Source organism: Crocodylus siamensis, chromosome 9, assembly GCF_052110815.1.
Source record: "Crocodylus siamensis isolate JL-2025a chromosome 9, ASM5211081v1, whole genome shotgun sequence".
Lineage (NCBI taxonomy): Eukaryota > Metazoa > Chordata > Crocodylia > Crocodylidae > Crocodylus > Crocodylus siamensis.
The window spans coordinates 29,372,876-29,393,285 of record NC_143403.1 but is presented as its reverse complement, the minus strand read 5'-3'; the positions used below and the strand labels follow the sequence as shown (position 1 = coordinate 29,393,285).

Genomic DNA, 20,410 nt, shown 5'->3' with positions numbered 1-20,410 from the left:
GCATTCGTTTGGTCAAATTGTGCCATGACTTGGACTTCCAGCAAGTTCAGTGGAGTTGCACAGAGAAGACTCAGGGCAGAATCTGGACCCTGATGTGAAGTTTTGGTGATGATAGCTGACACGTCTTTCTCCGAAAACACCTGTATGAATGACCAAGGTGACATTTGTATCTTTGAGACAGTGCTGCCCCCAAAACCTCATTAGTCTCTGCAAGGTTTCAGGAGACCTACCCTGGCCTGATTCTGTAGACTGTTCAGTCTGATCATCCCTATGTGTCATCAAGGCAGCCTTGGGCCATAGTCCAATAATTGCCAGGGTTTTCCAAATGCCAGGAAAAAAACAAACTCCCATCAAATCTGAGTGGCTCTGCCAAGTTCAAAAGGTGAAATAAATGAATCTTTACACATTATAAGAACAAAATCAACATTCTTCTGTGGCATAAAGTGCCTGAAAAACCAGCAAGTAAAAGCAGGTGTGATGTGCTCCCTGTCAGCTAACGACACTGATAAGCTTGCCATGCCTGGTTCTGCTTCATTTCAAACAGACTGCTGGAAAAAAGGGGGGAAAAGCCAGAGCAGAAATAATTGCTGGAGCTTCGAGTTAGCTGAGAGAGCCTGCAGGCTAAGATCAACGCGACTGATTTCATCCTCTTCCTTTTATTTCTATAACCTTAAACGTTCTGCTATTATAAAAGTCATCATGTCAGCTTTCCCCCAAGCCTTAGCAGCGGCCTATTTTAAAATTGTATCAATTGGTAAAGCTCTTGGCTGGAGTATTTTCATCTTGATTTACTGTTTTTGAGCTTTAAAGATGAAGCAAAACTTCACTGACCTAATCCAAGCATGCATGCACATTGTCCTGGGCATATGTTTATAATCAGATCCTACAGAAACAACGCATGCTTAGGAAAGGCTTTAAAAATTATATAAAAGAAGCAAATTGCAGGAGAACATTGTTTATCATACATTTGTCTCCAGCAAAAAAAACACACACATACAGACACACTTTGATTCTGAACGTCTTCCTTCTCTGCTTAATAGCAGGGATTTAGGACTTTCTGAGGCCATTGATAAACTAAGTTTTTTAGAATTAACAAACTCATAAATCAGTTTTACAAATGCGGACATATAGTATGGTGGCCTTGTCCTTGTTTCTAGATCAATGTAACTGATAAAAGAAATCTGGGAGGGTGAGGAACAATTGGTGGGATAGGGGCATTTTTGCTTTTTAAAAAGGGGGCCGATCAAAAGCAAAACCATAACTTAAAGAGTATTTCAGCAAAGAACCAGCCATCTAGGGCTAAAGCATATTGCTTCCTTTTAAACACTTGCAGCACAGACCCTAGAGAACATATTATTAAAATGTTCAAGAGGATCATATTAGGGCTTCAGAATAAATACTAACTTCCCACAATAATCTTCACACATTTGTCCATAGGGAGCTATGGAATAATGACCCTTTGAATTTGTAATACAAAGGAGAGATTTTTTTTTCTCCCCCTTTCCTTGCCAGCAGTGGGGTGGCACTGCACACTAAAGAGACAGCACAGTTAGTGGAAAGGTTAAAGTGCTAGAAGAGGGAGGTGGAGGAGAGAAACTTACTCAAAAGACTGAAACCAAAGAAGAAACATCAACACAAAAAGTCTATGGAATAATGGGGGAGACTCATATTATAAATAAGAGATGCTTATAATGACCCAGGGAGACAGATAAGATGCCTGACCTGTGCCTTGTTTCAGTCTGTAAAGTGAATTGTCTGAACACATCTTCCTTTGTCTTGGAAACTGTCACAGACATTTGTTGTGCTTTTGAACTTTGCTTTCGGCCAAAATGCACACTTTATATTACATACAAATAATCAGTGATCACTTTCCACTGCTAAGCAAAGGCTTGAGGGTAGAGGCTATAGAAAAGTATCATCTCTCAAAGATTTCATCTTTTTAACACAACTGGTGCAGCATGAAATATGGTCTTAAATAATTACTTTGTCAACTGCATTGTCACTGTATCAGGTCCAGCTCCACCAGAATGAATAGGAGTTCTGCAGGACTGGTCCAGAATGAGACCCTGATCCCAGAAAAGCCAAAGGACTGAATCCTAAAATAGCATGTCTTTATTATTTGAGGTGGGAAGGAGGCCCCATGATTTTAAGCAATTCTTTTTTTTCCTCCTCTCCCTTCTCAAGCTACTGTGGTAAAGCCACATTATTTATGTAGGAACCTAATAAATAACATACGGAAAAAATATAACCTCTCCCCATTTTTTACTACATGATTGTTCCCTGTAGTATATTTTCTGTCTGTTTTCAAATGAATTAAAACATGCAAATGATGGAAAGGTCTATTAAGTGATAAGGTAGTTTTGGAAGTGCGACAAGTTGCAATTTACTGCACCTAGGATGTTATTAAAAAAACAAACCAACCTGCTTTAGTGAGGGTTGTGCATGTAGTCAAAGCCATAAACACAAGCCTTATTCTGAAAAAAAGGTAATTGTGCTGAGACTGCTGACAGATTTGACAGAAAGTGTCTTCATTGAGAAATTGCATTTTCAAGTTCCTCCCGTTCCTTCAGAAATAAATGGACTAAAGCAACAGGGCTGGCTCTGACAGGAAGCGGGGATTCAGGACTTCAAATACAAACATTATGAAAAACAAGCAACATCTGCAAACAGTAAGTACTTATTTATATTTTATGGAGTGTGTGCTTGGGATTTTGACAGGTTTTTAAACAGAGCCTGTATTAGGCCCATACAAAGGCGAGAATGTCCCTTTTTAAAAATACATTATGCTGCTGATAAGAAGTCTAAATCCGCAGTCCAAGCCTCAGGTGAGCTCTGAACCCTCCTAACCTGGTCTAACAAAACACACATGCAGTGTTTGCAATAGAACAGTTTACTGCTACTTTCTCAAGGTCAGGACAAGACAGACACTTGAGGGTTAGTATTCAGCAAGCTTTTCCCTCAGCTGCCGGAGTGGCTTTGAACTTTTCCCTTTTGAACAAATAGGAAAGGAAACTGTGAGGAAACAAGTGCTTGGAATCATAGAGAGAAACACATACCAAAAAGAGGGGAAGAAAAATAAGCCATAAACAGAAACATTTCAAGCAAAGAAAAGCAGCTCCACATCTAATTTAGGGGTTTAAAATTATTCGTAGTATAGTTTTGAAATTTTGAAACACAGCCCTTTTCACTCTAGCTCTATATATATATATATATATATATAAAACAAATAATAACCAGTTGGCAGGTTTGGTGCACTGTGCACTATAAAATATTTAGTAAGGCTATAACGACTCCCTGGGCAGCATAAGAAAACCACGATTATATTCAGAGAGAAAGCCACGAACAAACAGAGGGGAAAAAAATACAAAGGAAGATAAAGAAAGGCCTTTCATCAGGTCTTCCTGTCCAATAATACACTGAGGCTTGATCCATATGTTTTGAGAAAAATCAAAGTGTCACGACTACCAAAAATGTCAATAGCTCCAGTAAGGAATATTGTCTAACATTTTCTATTACACTGTTGAAGAATTTGCCTCCCAGCGCAATTTGGAAGAAAAGTCTTTTATTTCTAAAACACTAAAAAAATGAACAAGGCACGCTTCTGTGCTATGTGTAATACAATAATGCTGTGGGCTTCCAAACTATCCTGGAAACCGATACTTTGATGAAAGTGAGTCCTTCTCCACACCTCTCATATTTTCTGTCCTCTCCACATAGACAGTGCTGCAAGGCACATCCTGGTCAGTTTGATCTAATAGAGCAATCGCCATTCAGACTGAAACTGGAGAAGGCAAACTTTCATCAACCCTAATATTTTTATAATCCTGCATAATGATCCCCAGGATTGGCTCACCAATAATAAAAAAGAAAAGAGAGAGGGAAAGAGAGAAGCTAATTTCACTTAGCTCTACAGATTGGATGTGCCTGTGCATTGTTTGCATCTGTGTGCATAGCTTGCTTTAAAGACCTGCCATTTCTTTCTGTCATCTGTAAACAAGCAATTTATTGCTGTCTTGGCAAAATGTAAACAAAACTTAGCACCTTGCCCCAGGGGGAGCAGCAGCTAACATATGGCTTGCCTGTACCTTGGTGCACAAATTTCTGTTGTATTTGTCTTCTCCAGCACCCTTCAAGTTCCAGTGAGGAAAACACATCAGTGCTGCTCCATCTTTATCCTGTGGAATCTAAACTAGAATTGAATGTGTTGCAGACAATCAATATTACCCTGCAAATTAGCCTTTATGACTGAACCACTGTTTGCTCAGAGGGAAATAAAAGACCTTGGAAAGCATACAGTGCTATTTACAATGAGCCTGCTTCTGCAGCCTTTCATTGTGTGTAGCAGTTACTCAAGTGAGAAGCCCCAATGAAGTCATAGTGCTACTCAATGTGTACAAAGATTGCAGATTTGTATCCTGTGTTTTTCCAGCGTATGTTCTAGGGATTAATCCTGTTCTCCCATCTTGTGTGGCTGGGCCTGGTGCAGAGTAGGACTAGTAAGAGGACGCTCCCTTTCAGACTGTGGAAAGCAATGTAGCCCAAAGAATGTGGAGCTATGAAGAGGCACAATATTTGGGCTATGGACAAAAATGACACACAAACTGGTATAAGTGATCAGAAACCAGTTCAAATCTGTAACACAACAAAAGTTCAGTTCACATAAACTGCTTTCAAAATGACCAAAACCAGTTTAAGATAAACCTGAATATTTGAGTTAACTGATTTAGGTTAAATCAGTTTGTTGAAGTTCTGTCCCAGTTCCCCTCCAGTTTCAAGTTAACTCACAGTCCTCCAGCATCCCACGATGCTTTGCACCTGCCCTGCAAACCCTCCCTTACAGGGTGGGCAGGCTAACCTTGGCCCAACCTATCTGCTGCAGCCAAGCAGGGACGGATGCTCTAGCACCAGTGGCCTGGACCACTGCAGGCATGTGGCTGCATTTCCAGTATCAAAAGTCACTGTTTTTTCACTTGCTTATTCGTTCAATCTAAGCAGTTTAGACTAACCTGGAAAGATTGAATTCATTCAGCACTGGGATTTTTAACTATCTGTACTTAGCTTTGGTGGATCTGTGAAGTAGCAGGTCCACTCTCCTTATCCTCACCTACCCATGCCTATAAATTTCCCAAGGCAGGGAATCTCTGCATAGCTGGACCTGTAACAAGCAGACTTCTGCCTCTGTAGTTGGAGAGGAGGAAGCAGGATTTAGGAAGTGATCCAATTCCTGTTAAAGTTGAGCAATTTTTCCCTTGACTTCAGTAGACTTGTGAGCCCTTAAACCTTAAAAGCAAGATTCTGAGTCCCATACTTACTGAGCATTTATTCACAGGAAATCACCAGTTCTAGTTAAATTATTTGTAGAGTGCAGTACTATTCAATATGAATAGGAACTCTAAGTCAGATAATAATTCAAATGATTTTAAATTAATTTGTTTCTATAAATCTTTATAATAAAGATATTTAAAGTCCCTGCATAAAACACACATGAAAACACATAAACCTGCTCCATGGCATCATGCACATAATGCAATGCATTCTGTATACAATTAATTGAAATTGCTAACCCCATAATGGACATTAGTAGACAAACCAACATACAGACACTCATCACATTAGCCAAATAGAACTAGCCTGCTTACACCACCCTACAGTTATAGTAAGAAAGCCATAGAAATCTCTTTTGGGGGTTATAAACAACATAAATAACCAGAACTGGGTGAGCTATTTTCAGTGATCAGTTTATTCTTCAAATGTAACCCCATTTTTTTCCTACTTGCAAATTATCTGCAAACAGCCATTGAAATTATAAATCTATTTGCTATTTAGAATTACTTGGCAAATGGGTCATACCAATAGATTGCAGCCTACTGGATGTTGGCAAATTGTTTGCCCCAACTATTACTTTGAGCATCTACTCTTTGTGTGATTAGCTATTTGTGCGCCAGAGCTTTGTAACCAATGTAATGTTGTATTCACATGATATTCTCATCCTTTCTCTGGTCCCTAGTTAGCAATTCCCAAACCAGTAATTATTAGGATAATTAAACACTTTGGGCACAAGTAGCCCAACAGTTCTTTCTGCAAATTTTCTTGTGCACAAAAGGTAGCTCATACTGTTTGCAGACAGTGAATAAAGACATTGCAAATACTTCCAAGCAACTTGTGGCTTTTATTGAAAATAATATTTGAAATAATTTTTCACATTATTTGCCTGTCTAAAATAGCCACCCCTTTCTGCTACAATAGTGAGTACATTTATATTCTAAATGATATATTTTAAAGCTTCCTTCCTTTATGCAATGGATTTAGTTTGTCTAGCTATCATAGAACCTAGACATTGCTTATGAGACTAGCATACATAGGAAAAATAGCCAGAAAAGATAAGATTGGATTGACTGTCACAGCTTCATATTCATTCTCCTCTCCCCCCCAAAATATACGACAGAATGCTATTCTGTTCATCCTAAGGGTAGCTGCATTACTCAGGACACGCTAAGGCATGACTAGTGTGTCAACAGCATTTTTATTTACTGCTACCCACTACATTCATTTACTTTCTCATCGTTCCATTAGCTATGTTTTCAATGTCTGTCATTCTAGCCTGAATTTATAGAGAGCACAACATGACAAGCATTTCAACCTTTTTACTTCGTAAGTTGCTTTTCAGCCAGAAGTCCAGTAGGAGATTGTATGGCTAAGATCTCAAGCGTAGTATTTACTAGAGAAATGACACAAATTTTCCTTCAGAGAAAAGACTGATTCCCAGACGACTGAAATTTCCTTCTAGTCACTAACAGTAAACAGCAACAGAAATCAAAAGTCACAAGGGTACAATTGTCATTAGTATGTAAATTTTAAAAGCCCAGTCAAAAATATCAATACTTTCCACTTAATTTATTACTATATAAAGATGGATGATAGTAAAGTGAAACATTGATTTTCAATGCCCTTTAAAAAATGGTGATGAAGAAAATACTCAAGGACAACTACCTCAAAATGCACAGTCTCAAAATTAATTATTGTATTTTTTTTTACAACTGCTTGTTCAGTTCAATCCTATTTGATTGCTTTTTTTAATGAAGGAAAGGAATAGACCATTTATGTAAAAAGCCATTTCAAAATTGATTAGATGTAAAGACAGGTTAGCATTTTTGCAGTATTGACATAAAACCATTAACCAAGCAGCCTATAGACACGGTCACTGAAAGTTAATCGAAGTGAATAGTAATTCAGTACTCCTTTGCGTGACAATCATACAAGCCTACTGCTTCTGTTCACAGATTTTGGTTGTAACTGATCTCTGAGATGCATTGAACTGTCTCTTTTGACTGCACTGTATAATTACTTTTTGATTATAATCATTGAGTTTAAACATTTTTAGATAGTGTGTTACTATTGTCATGTACTTGTTTCTAAAATTAACTACAGTGTCTTGAACACTGTATAAAGATTTGAATGTAATAGCATTGTAAACAGGCTTGGGTAATGATTTCTCTTTGATTATTTAACTTTCAACTGAGTCTATGTGGAAAGATAAGGCTGATAATAAGAAATTATTTAAAGGAAACAATACTTGTGGGCATTTTAGGTTGATGGTTTTGCAGCTGGTTCTGTACCTCTTGAGGAATATCACCTGCTTGCAGCAAACATGTTCTTAATAGTGATAAGCTACAACTAGCCACCGATTTTCAAGAGGTTCAACTTATGGAATTGTCAGTGAAACCAATACACACAAGGGCTGATGAAAGGAACACTCGGTATAAGAATATTAACTGTATACAATCACATTTCCTTCCACAATTCTAATTACGCTATGGAGAGCTAAAACTAGCAGAAATCTATTTATTTTTCACTACTTGCCTTGTGCAATGAAATCAGCTTCACTTTTGTTTCCTTTTATGGTTCTTGGAGCAATGTATGAGGTACAAACACTGTAGGGGAATTTTTATTTCCTTTGAATTAAAAATGCATATGGGAACATTCCTATTTGGCCTAACTTTTACAAAAGCTTTCTTTTTAACAAAACTAAATGTACCAATTTTAGTAGTCCATGTTCATAGAATCTTAGAAAATTAGGGTTGGAAAAGTCATCTAGTCCAACCCCCTGCTTAAAACAGGACCAACTAGATCATCCCAGCCAAGGCTTTGTCTAGCCGGGTCTTAAAAACATCAAAGGATGGAGAGTCTACAACCTCTCTGGGTAACCTGTCCCAATGTTTTACTACCCTCCTAATGAGAAAATTCTTCCTTATATCTAACCTAAACTTCTCTTGCTGCAACTTGAGACCATTGCCTCTTGTTCTGTCATCTGCCATCACTGAGAAGTCTAACCCCATCTCTTTGGAACGCCACTTCAAGTAGTTGAAGGCTGCTACTAAATCCCACTTCAGTCTCCTCTTCTCTAAACTAAATAAGCCCAGTTCCCTCAGCCTCTCCTCATAAGTCATGTGCCTCAGTCCCTGAACCATTTTCTTTGCCCTCTGCTGTGCTATCTCCAATTTGTTCACATCCTTTCTGTCGTGGGGCCTCCAAAACCTCAGTACTCCAGATGTTGCTTCACCAGTGCTGAATAGAGAGGCATAATCACTTTCCTTGACCTGCTGGCAACACTTCTACCAATGTAGCCCAGTATGCCATTAGCCTTCTTGGCAGCAAGGGCACACTGTTAGCTCATATTTAGCTTATTGTCCACTGTAACCCCTAGGTCCTTTTCTGCAGAGCTGCTGTCCACCCAGTCAGCCCCAGCCTGTACTAGTGCATGGGATTGTTCCATCCTAAGTGCAGGACTTTGCACTTGTCCTTGTTAAACCTCATGAGATTTCTTTTGATACAGTCCTCCAATTTGTCTAAGTCACTCTGATGCCTAGCCCCACCTCCAGTGTATCTCCTGGTCCCCACAGCTTGGTGTTATCTGCAATCTTGCTGAGGGTATTGCTTTAAAATCCTATATTAAAGAGAGCAATTATTCAGTAAGGATGCCAGTTTTTGGAATAATTATTTAAGTTTATTCCAAAATTTAAAACTTGAAATAAACCCAGAATATTTCATCTTATTCAGGTGTCTCAAACTTGACTTATTCCTAGAAGTGCTTAGTTTTGAAAAATTAAATTTCCAGCACCTTGGGATTTTCAGATTGCATTTGAATTATAGAGATGCATTATTTGTGCATTAATCTGAAAAGCCACATCAGTGACACTATTGAGTTGGGCAATGGAAAATTGTGTAGAGCTAGTTTCTTTCACTGTCTTAAAAAGCCAGCTGTAGCACTTCAAGAAAACGTCCTGCCTCCCACTCACTCCACAAGCATGAAAACCCATTGGGAATCTTTGAGTTCCACTATGTTTGTGGGAGAGAAAAGGAACAGGCCACAGAGAGGCCTTCTGTTATAAAACCTTGCTCCAAGACAGGTTTCTCTAGAGGCAGTTTTAGAATACAACCAGGAAAGGCCCAGAGGGCCCTAATCGATATCACTCCAATTCAATCCCCATCACATACAATATCACAACTATGTCACAACTAATTCAATAAAAAAAAATACTTCCTGTAACTGGTTAACAGGGGATAACGGTCCATGGTCAGGAACAGTTCTCTGGGCAAACATAGCAGCCATTTCTCATAAACACCATAGGGGAACTGCACTAAACACCCTTACTATATTTTACAGATGAGAATAAAGACTTGGCAGTGGTGTATGGCAATATGCAGCAAGACAATATAGCTGTAGGTATGAATTTTTCTAAAAGTTAAAACTATATCAATGCTACTAAGAAGGAATTTTAAGCAAGGTTTAATCAGAGAGATCAATCTGTAATTAACATAGTCTTTGAACAATGCCCTACCCAGCAGCTTTTTGTCGTTGCCTCTGTATGCAAGGACCAGTAACAAAGAACATCTCTCCTGAAGCATAGCCAGCTCCATCATTCAAATAAAATGAAGAGCCACTGTTCTCTGGATTGCTATACAGTGCTCCATGTGCCATACTTGAATGAAATTGACTATTTTTGTGATGAAAATAAATGCTCTGGCTTCTCAATGCAATTTCAGCTGAGAGAACATTTAAAACAAATGAAGAAAATGCGAAGCTTGAACATGTCCCTTGTGGAAGTGAGAAGAGTTAAACTGGAAGTTTGAATAAATGGTGCCTGCTAAAAGCATGGTGTGAAAAGAATTCAATCGTTTTCTTGTTTCTCTCTAAAGGAAAACAGGAGGAAAATGCAAAGATGCTAAAAGCTGTAGGCATGCAAACTCAGAAACACTCACCAAAGGTCATCCTGACCTGCAGCTGTTGCACAAAATAAACTTCCCAAAGCAAATATCTTCCTTACCTCCCTCTTTATTAGCAACTGATACGAACCTTGACCCAGCTTAGAAAAATTTAATATTTTCCTCCAAATACTTTAAAAAATGTATTATAGGGGCCTGGTGGAGTCAGGAAGTCTGGCAAGATGTAATTTGACATCTGAATTATTCCAGGGCCAATATGGAAAGCTATTCAAAGGCTTATTTAGAGGTATGTCAATCAAGAGATCACTTATACTGCAGAGATGATGTTAGGAACTTAGATAGCTTTCAAGAAGCTGTGAGCTAGTACGAGAGAATTATGTCACATCTCAATCTGAGATGACTATGATTAAGAAAATTATCTTGGTAGTATGCCTATTTTCACACCTGTAAAAGCATTTTAAAGTTTATTAAAAATGATAAGCGTAAACAATGAACATGGTGTAAAAGCTTGCCCCTGCTAATTTGGTTGCACTGATTAAGATTTTAAGTGATGCTTCCAAATTAAAATGTCAGGCCCAGATTCTATGATGATGCTTCTAAGTTCTGTGCTCATGTTGGGTTGGTTAAACAAGTGGCCTTTCAGGATTCTGCTGTGTTGAGGGCCAGGCAATATTAAACATTCTTTCATTCATTTCAGATAAGGTACAGATGATTTAATTATCCTTAGCCACATTAGCCATGCAATGTGGCTTAAAATAAAATAGCCAAGCTTTTGCTTTTCTTAAGGTATTTCCCTACAGACAAAGAACAATGTTAATTACCCTTTATTGTAATCTGCAAAGACATCAGAGTTGTAATTATGCAAATCTGGAGCCATTTTGTTAGGACATGCTCACATTGTTTCTAAAATTTAATCGGCAGTGGGGAAGGAAAATAAATTAATTAATGCTCATTTCTGCAAACTGTTAGTGGTAACATGTGGTTAACAGCTACTTAGTACAGAAAAAAGAACACTTTGCATGTCCCTGGGTTTGCTGTTTAAGTGTTCCTTTCTAAGTGATGTAAGACAGTTGTTCAGCTTTCTTCAGTTATAATGGCTTTTTACTGTATTTATTCTGATCTTGCTAGTTGATGCAGGCTAGTGGAGTAAAAGCCAGAGGTCCAGGATTGTAGCAATGGCACTACAGCAGTGGCAGTGACTATAAATAACAGGGTCTGATACTATTAATCCATCTGCTGGGCACAGGCTGTTGAGATCTACCCCTTGGAGAGGCTGGCATTAACCAGTTGGGACTAGAAAAGCTCATGTTATTTAATGCCGATCAGTTAGAATTCAGACACTGAATGTAGTCTTTATGAGACTCCTTGGCTCTGGGTGATGTCTGAACAACACAGTGGGAATGTTCAGAACATTCCCCACTTGCCTTCTGCACAAAACACTTAAATACCACAGACATACCCAAAAAAATGACAAGTCCGTGGCCTTCATCTGCATATTATGAGGGCTCGTATTACAGATAATTTGATTTTAAAGTTCTAAAACTGCACTCTCTCCAACCAACCTGTAACCATGGAGCTGAATAAGGATTCTAGGGCTCAAGTTTTAGTTGTGGCTTTAGCTCAATATTCAATCTTAAACCTGAAACATTCCATATAATCTACTTCTCAGAATTCACAAATAAATAACTGATTATTTATGTTGATGCTAAAAGGCATTCCTCAGATATCTCCTACATTTCTGCTTTCCCTGTAAGTAGCTTTTATTATTTTTGAACAAAAATTCCTGTCAACTGACTCACAGTACTGAATTCCACAAAGAAGTGCTGTAAATAACAGTAGAAATATCAACTACAGTGTTCAAGGCAGTGTTACAGTTCACATGCTAGATTCACTCAAGCTGGTTCAAAGACCAATGTGAATGATACTTTCACAGTTTGACCCTTTGACCTAAGCAGAGATCCACCCCAAGTTGAGATCAGGTCATGGCATCAGAACCTGCCTTCCCCTTCAAGGAAAGAGCATTGGTGTGCTGCATAGAAATCCTGTCAATTAAAGCTGCTGAGGATGATGTACTGAAAATACGAGGTCCCATCCTTAATCAATATATCCCCAATATATTCCCCAATATACCTTTAATTCCATCTGGATTCTCCAAATCTGCTTTTTTGAGAGCCTGAATGCACAACATATTTATACTGGGGTGAAGAGGATAGATATAATGCATAGTCTTACTAGTGTAATTTCCTGGAATCTAGTCTGGAACTGGAAGAAACAGCAGTAAAATATACCAGTTTAATTTACATCAGTTTAGGTATGTGTCCTCAGTTATCCCAGGTTAGAGTTTGCTCATGAAAACAGGCTGTGATATGTTCCCTGCCACCTCATAATGAACAATAATAGTGCTTTCTGTTGCAGGTACCTGGGGAGAGGTCTGCTCTGGATACTAATGTAACTTGCACTTGAGTGCAAAACCAATGTAAATGGCACTAGTATTAACACGTCATGTTTCTAGACACTGGGGATACTTACATAAGTTACATTTTTCACGTGATCTGGCCCTTGAATGTGCTCTATAGCTGTTACAACACACATTCACAGCTGCAAAGCACTTTTAAAATGGCCAACCATGCAAAAAACTAAGCCTTGATAAATCAGCTATTAGGTGAAGGTGCTCTACAGCAGAGGGCTTTAGGGAACTTCTTTTCAGGCTCCCTGCAAAGGCTAACTTTTTGCATGTGCCTTTGTAGGGCTGTCACAGAGAGGGAAGAGTCTCCTCCTTGTGCAGTGTAGGAGGGAGGAGGTGAGGAAGGAAGGTTGGGGAGGGGGAACCCCTGCTGGGGTACTGGGGGAGCCAGATCAGGCCCACAAGGTGAGGAGGCTCTGTTTCCCCCTCCCCCACCTCTTCACCACAGCTCTAGCCACGGCAAGATGCAGCAAGCAGCTGTATTACCACTGTCAAGAGGCTTGGACAGGGGCAGGGGGTTGGGGGAATGGAGATCCTCGCCTCACGAGCCCAGCCTGTCTCCACCCAGTACCCCAGTTGGGGTACCTGGGGAGGCCTGCAAGGCAAGGCGAGGGGGCTGTCTTCCCTCTCCCATCACCCAAGCCTCTTGACAGCAGCAGCAGGCAGCCGCCAGCTGGGCTTTGTTACATTCAAAGCTAGGGTGGGGGGCAGGAATGGAGTTCCCTCATCTTATACATACCCCCAGCAGCTACCTCAGCTGTGATGAGCCCACAAGGTGACAGGGCTCTGTTCCACTCCCCACCTGCCCCACCAGCTCTGGCCCTGGCAAAGCTGAGCTGGCAGCTGCAAGCTGGCAGCTGTGCTGCTGCTGTTAAGAGGCTTAGGCAAGGTGGGGGAAGGGAGCACAGTCCACCTCATGGGGTCATCCCAGTTCTCCCCCAATACCATTGGGTAGCTGGTAGATGCCCACAAGGTGCAGGGGGTCCCTTCCCCCACCCCTGCCCAAGCCTCTTGAAAGGGGCAGCACACAGCTGATGGCTCAGGTTTGCTGCTGCCAGACCTGGGGGAGGGGTGCAGCTGGGAAGAGGGTGGTTTGATAGCCTTCTGGGAGGCTTCTGGAGTGCCCCTGCCTGCTAGCCAGGGCCACTGCAGGCAAGCTCAAGTCCAACCCCCCCCACACACTCACACACTGAACCCAACAGGTGAACATCTGTTAGGTTCAGTGTCACTCTAACTCATGGTGCTTTGTGTAAAGTGCCATGAGTTAGAGCAGTGGTTGTCAACTGGGGGGGTCACAGCCCCTTGGGGGCCATCAACAGGTTTCAAGGGGCTCATGTTGCCTCCGACCTCACTTTCTCCCTTAAGTAAAGGGGCAGCAGCAGTGGCAGCAGGTAAGGACAGCATGCTTTCTCCCCCAAACTGTTAACTCTTTGAACTGTTGGCAGTGTGGCTGGTACAGGTGTCCCAGGGGCAGTGGCAACGAGTCTTGCTGCCCCACTCTACCCTCCTGCGCTAGGTCTGGGTCCCAGCTGCTGGGCCACAGAGGCAGCTCCTGCTCATGCTGATCCAGCCAGTCATCCCCTATGACCACTCCAGCCCTCCACACATCTCCTATGCCCCTCCACCTGCATACAGGATATGTAGAAAAACAGTTGTTGTGGCACAGGTGGGCTGTGGACTTTTTATAGCATGTGGGGGCGGGGAGCGGGGGAAGGCTCGGGAAGGAAATGGTTGAGAACCCCCCGAATTAGAGTGCTTCCCCAACAGGCTGCCCAGATGTCTGTAGATACCCTGGGTTATAAAATCATAAATGCATAAGGCAGACTTGATACTACTAAGGGCTAGCCTTAGAAAACTGGCATAATCATTTAGTAGAGATATAGGTTATAAGAGAAGAGATCTTTTGCCATTACATCTAATCCACCTCCCTCATGACAAGAGTTAAACCAGTAAAAACTTGTTGGTGTAAGTTCTGCCTACCTGGTGAGTGTCACTGGCAAAGGTATCTATTACAGATTGTTAATTTTTTCACACTTCTAGCTGCCAGGCTAACAAAACTTTGTACAGTAGTGGAGAGCTAACCCTATGGTAAATAGAAAAAAAATCCCCAGAATAAAATCATCTCAATAGCTTTTTCAGGCATTCTTTAACTGGCTGAAAGGAAAAAAAGGAAAGGAACAATCCTAATTTTTCTTTCTTTTGGGTCATCCTTAGGAATTGAACCATCCAGCTCAGCAGACACAGAATCACAGATTGAAACAAATGACCATCTCTTAACTTACCTAACTTACCAATATCTCAGTTGCCTTGGTTCAGCTACATTCTCATGCTTCACAAAGACTTTATCCACTAGTGAATCTCTTGCTAAAGGCTTGCTAATGTACTGTTGATTGGAGAGATAGCTAATGCCTTGTTGCCAAGTGATTTCTTTTTTTTAATTGCATGTTAAGTCTCTTCTAATTGTCCCCTAAAATCTTGCATACTCGAAGTAGAATAAAATTATATGGTGCACCTGTCTTATTAGCTACTGCCCTCTTGTAAAGAATGTTCTGTCAAGGTTTTCATGTTGGCATTTCAGTATTTCTTTTCTTTATTTTTTGAAGAATAAGATAAGCCAGTGATTTGGATATTACTGTTTAATAAATAATTTAAATAAATAATTAAATAAATAATTAAAATAATTATTTTAAAATAATTATTTTAAAATAATTAAATAAATAATTAAAATAAATAATAAATAAGAAATCTCTTCCTTCTATTAACACTTTTTAAAAATTCAAAGCCTAAAATACAGTGGATTAGACCTTCCTAATTCTTGCTAGCAGTTCTTGACCTTTAACTACATACCTGTAGTTTCCTGGGCTTTCAAGAATGAACCCCGACATGGTGCCTGATTGCAAGCTCTGTTTCATCTCCTGCGCACTTCTAAGTTTAAATGCTCCCTATAATCACTTGGTATTCACAAAGCCCTCATATATTAATGCCATAGCTTCATTGACTTACCTTTAATATTAAACAGGTGGTACATGATGCCCTCAGTATTGACTCTAGTAAGTCCATTAATGACCATAGTGGCATCACTTTAATTTATGCTTTGAAGGAAAATTGCTGTATTCTGAATCAGGAGCAAGAGATAATATGGCTTATATTAAAAATCTGTATAAAATGTATATCGGCTCTGACCTACTGAGGCAAAGCTGATCATTCAAAACTATATTTATGTGCTATAAGGCACATGTGAAATAATATTCTGGAATGCCTCAGCTGTCATCTCAGCTGTCATCTTTACAAGGAAGATTTAAGGATCTCATTGTTTATGTACATAAAGAGAACAGGTCACTAATATTTGTTATGGCCAATTTGAAAAGGATGGCTGGAGTGACTCAGTCAGAATAAGCACACATCTCTAAATCCATTTAATTATTACAGGCCTGAAATTCCATTTCTTAAATTTTTCCCTTTTTTCTAAACTATTGCAGCACAAAGGGTATTTAAAACCAACTACTGTGGAGAGACCCAAATTTTCAGGGCACACTAAGGATAGAGTTTCAGAACTTCCTAAGTCTTATTGGTTTAAGTCAGACCCTTAATAATTCTGTATAGCTTTGCATGGATGATGATCAAATCCTGTGGTAGAACTAAGCACCTTGTAATGAGATAGGAGCAGATCTGTATTGCAGTGAAGGATAACATGGGCTAATGGCTTTTGCTGTGGCACAATGTGTGAGATTTAAGCAGGCTAAACAGAAGTGTAAGGGCGATATTTGCTAGAGGGCGGTCATCTGAGGCATATTCTTTTGGATTGCCTTAGGGAAGACACAATTTTGAAAGGACGTTCCAGAAACTGTCAAGGAGACTGTATGAGAACTGCAATCTGTTCTAAAAGAACAGCTTTTGCAAGAACAGAGGAAAGAACAAGAATTCCAGGCATGCTGGACTATGCCTACCTCACAGAAAATGGCTTAGAGGAAGTAGCAACTGGGGGCACACTGAATGTAAAATAAAACTGAATTAAAGAAAGTGTAAAATCGCCATATTATATTGTTGCATTGACAAGGATTTTATAAAAAGGGATCTCAAAATTTCTTTTGGACACAATGCAAACAGGGACTCACCTATCTGAAATTGAGCTAGTAAAAAGTTGTCTAGAGAAGCGCCATCTGCTAAGCTTTTTTTGTGGGCCTGAAGATGGGCCTGCATCATCTTTAGCAGCAGACCCACTAATTTAACTCAGGTGCTACACTTCTGACATGGAAAAAGGCCAGAAAACTCATTTGGACATAAATCTCTTTTTGAAAGCACAATATTTCACCATAAAGATCGAGGGTAGAATATGGGACAAGCTTTTGTTTTAGTTGCCCTTGGCACTTTGCTTCCTTTCATCTGGCCAGCTCACAGTTATGTAATTGTATTTAGATGACAACCTGAAATGTAAGCCCTATCATTTTACAGCTAAAGATCTGTGCTATAAATTGCCAAGACTTACCAACCACCTGAAAAAAACACCGTTAAATTAATTGATTTTGCTGCATCAAGAAACAAAAATTAGGCTTCTTTAAAGTCAAAAAAGTCCAGAGTGTCTCAGTGAAAATATGCAAATCCAAAGGTCTGTTAGAGCTGTACTGACCCTGTTTCAGCCAGCAGCTTCCACAGTCAAAATAAAACCTGGCATTAGGCAGCTGGAGAAACATGTACAAAAGTGCTGGTCTATCTCGTAAAAATCTTTAGAACAGTTTAACCACAGAAACGTTTGACCACAGAACAGCTTTCCTAGTGAAACTATGGGTTCAGGGCAGAGTGCTTATTGCAGTGAATATCCAGTGGTCTAAAGGGGGTACGGTAGGTCTTGGGCAGCCTCCTTACCTAGGCATATGCATTGAAGGTCTTGGTGTGATGGTTGCAGAACTCCATACAAGTGGATTTTTCAGGCACCTGACTAAACCTCTTATGCCTACACCATGATCCTGAAAATCAACATTTGCCTACTATTCCAGATGAATTACCATGGGTAAACACTATGCTTCAATAAATGCTTCAGCAAAGAAACCAATCCTGCAAACACTTGAGAAAGTAGGTTCTTAACTGAATTCCTTAGTTATCTGTATAGACCTTACAAGGAGTCAGAATAAACCAATGGGAAGAAGTGAAGCTGCTCTAAATAGAACCCATACTTAGCATATATGAACATAAGAAACTCTATGTAAATACATATATATATGAGAGAGACAGAGACTATAATTACCCCTCCCTATATATATACACACAGTGCTATGAGTACTCATATGGGACTCTCCACCTCCTGTGAGAAAAGCAGGAAGTGAGAAAAGCAAAACGAATGGGTTCCTTTGCAGCATGGCTCATCCTAATCATCCGGAAGTGGTTCTCATCTCTCTGTAAAACCTGGGATGTGTAGATCTCTGTAGATCCTGTGTAGAACCTTAGACACCCTGCAGATTCCTAGAAAAAGGTAAAATAGCTTGGAACTGAATTACCCTTTCTGGATCCCATGCCTGTTCTAAGGCTGCAACTGCCTTAGAATTGACCTCAATTGCATGGCTCTATCTGCCTTTGGCCACTGGGGCTGCATCCAGACAAGTGCACATGTGCCTCTTGCCCCACCTCAAACCCCTTTGAGGTGGGGAAAGAGACACATGTGGGAATGAAAAAATGTTCCCCATGCTGCAGGTTTGTAGCACAGGGAAAAAATGAGACCCCTGGATATCATTTTTCTAAAAAAATCAAAGTTTAAAAAAGCGGAGGCTGGGTCCTGAACAATGACTTGCATTTTCATGCAGGTGGCATCCTCAAGTGGGATGGGCTTCACCACTCCCCTAAAGGAAAGTGTGTCTTCTCTTCCAGGTTGGCTGATCTCATATGACGTGCTTTAAACTAGCTTCGCCAGGAGATGAGGCCACAGGAGGACAGGAGGAAACCTCCCAGGCAAGACAGGTTATGAGCACAAGAATTATCTGGGTAAGTAACAAGGGTCCAGATAGTCCTAGAAATCAAGGGGAGGTGTATGCATTGACAGGAGCCCTTAAATGCTTTTACACGAATTCTCAAAGTATGGGAAAACTTCCGGAGGGGCGTCACACGTTCAGATCAGCAGGTCCAAATGCTCTTCACCCTAGGGTGCTGAAGGAATTGGCTGGGGTCATCGCGAGGCCCCGGCACAGCTTTACAAGCACTTGTGGTGCTCTGGCCAGGTGCCAGAAGACTGGAAGAAGGCCAATGTGGTCCTCATTTTCAAAAAAGGGAGGAGGGAGGATCCAGGCAACTATAGGCCTGGTAGACATACTTCGGTCCTGGGAAAGCTCTTTGAAAAAATTATCCAGGAACATATCTGGGAGGGGCCAGCAGGGGGGAGGATGCTCAAGGTCAATCAGCATGGGTTCATTAAGGGCAGGTCCTGTCAGATGAACCTGGTGGCCTTCTATACTCAGGTCACAAAATCATTGGACATAGGTGTCACGGTGGATGTAGTCTTTCAGGACTTCAGGAAGGCTTTGACACTGTCTCCCACCCCATTCTCATTAAAAAGCTAGGTGACTGTGGCACTGATGCCTACACAATCAGATGGGTTGCAAATTGGCTAGGAGGCCGCACCCAGAGAGTGGTGGTGGCTGGGCAGTGAAATCCCCCAGGGCTCAGTCCTCAGGCCTGTACTGTTCAATTTCTTTATTAGCAACTTGGATGAGAGGTTGAAAAGCACCGTGTTCAACTTCACTGATGACACCAAGATTTGGGGTGAGGTGGGCATGCTGGAAGCAGGGGACAGGATACAACTGGACCTGGACAGGTTACAGGGGTGGGCGAATGTGAATAGAATGGGATTCAATATTGACAAGTACAGGGTACTGCACTTGGGCAGGAAAAACCAGCAGCATACCTATATGCTGGGAAACTCCCTTCTTGAAAGCACAGTGGCAGAAAGAGATCTTGGAGTCATTATCGATTCTAAAATGAACATGGGTCGCCAATGTGAGGACGCGGTCAGTAAAGCTAACTGCACTTTGTCCTGTATCCACAGATGCATCTCAAGCAGGTCCAAGGAGGTGATCCTCCCCCTCTGTGTGATGCTGTTCAGGCCACAGTTGGAGTACTGTGTCCAGTTCTGGGCCCCACACTTCAGGAGGGATGAGGACAGAATTGACAGGGTCCAGAGGAGGGCCACTCGCATGATCGGGGGAGCAGGACAGGCCCTATGAGGAGAGGATAAAGGACCTGGACCTGTTCAGCCTTCACAAGAGAAGGCTGAGAGAGAATCTAGTGGCCATCTATAAACTTACCAGGTGGGACCAGAGGGGAATGGGTGAGACCCTGTTCCCCCGAGTGCCTCCCAGAATAACTAGGAATAACAAGGAATAAAAGCCACAAGTTGATTGAGAGTAGGCTCAAGCTAGACATCAGGAGGCACTACTACACAGTCAGTCCTGGGATCCAAGGGAAGTGGTGCTGGCTCCTACCTTAGGGGTCTTTAAAAGGAGTCTTGATAACTATCTAGCTGGGGTCATGCAAGCTTAAGCTTACCAGAGGTCATATGAGCCTAGTATTCATTCCTGCCCAGGGCAAGGGATTGAACTTGATGGTCTGCTCATGTCCCCTCTGCCCCTACATCTATTAATCTATGAATCTATGAGGCTGGGTGAAGCAGCCATTGGGGGGTCTGGGAGAGTGGGGGTGGGTGGGACTAGGTGGGGCAGCCATTGGGGGGCTGCAGCA

At 41.0% G+C, this 20,410-nt stretch overlaps 1 long non-coding RNA gene across 1 annotated transcript; it reads left to right on the top strand.

Moving 5' to 3' along the window:
- Nucleotides 1-2,612: 2,612 nt before the first annotated feature.
- LOC149857255 (uncharacterized) lies at nt 2,613-19,891 on the top strand. Its single transcript, XR_016444287.1, has 3 exons — nt 2,613-2,669; nt 18,548-18,661; nt 19,719-19,891. It is a non-coding gene; the product is annotated as an uncharacterized LOC149857255 (long non-coding RNA).
- Nucleotides 19,892-20,410: the final 519 nt, after the last annotated feature.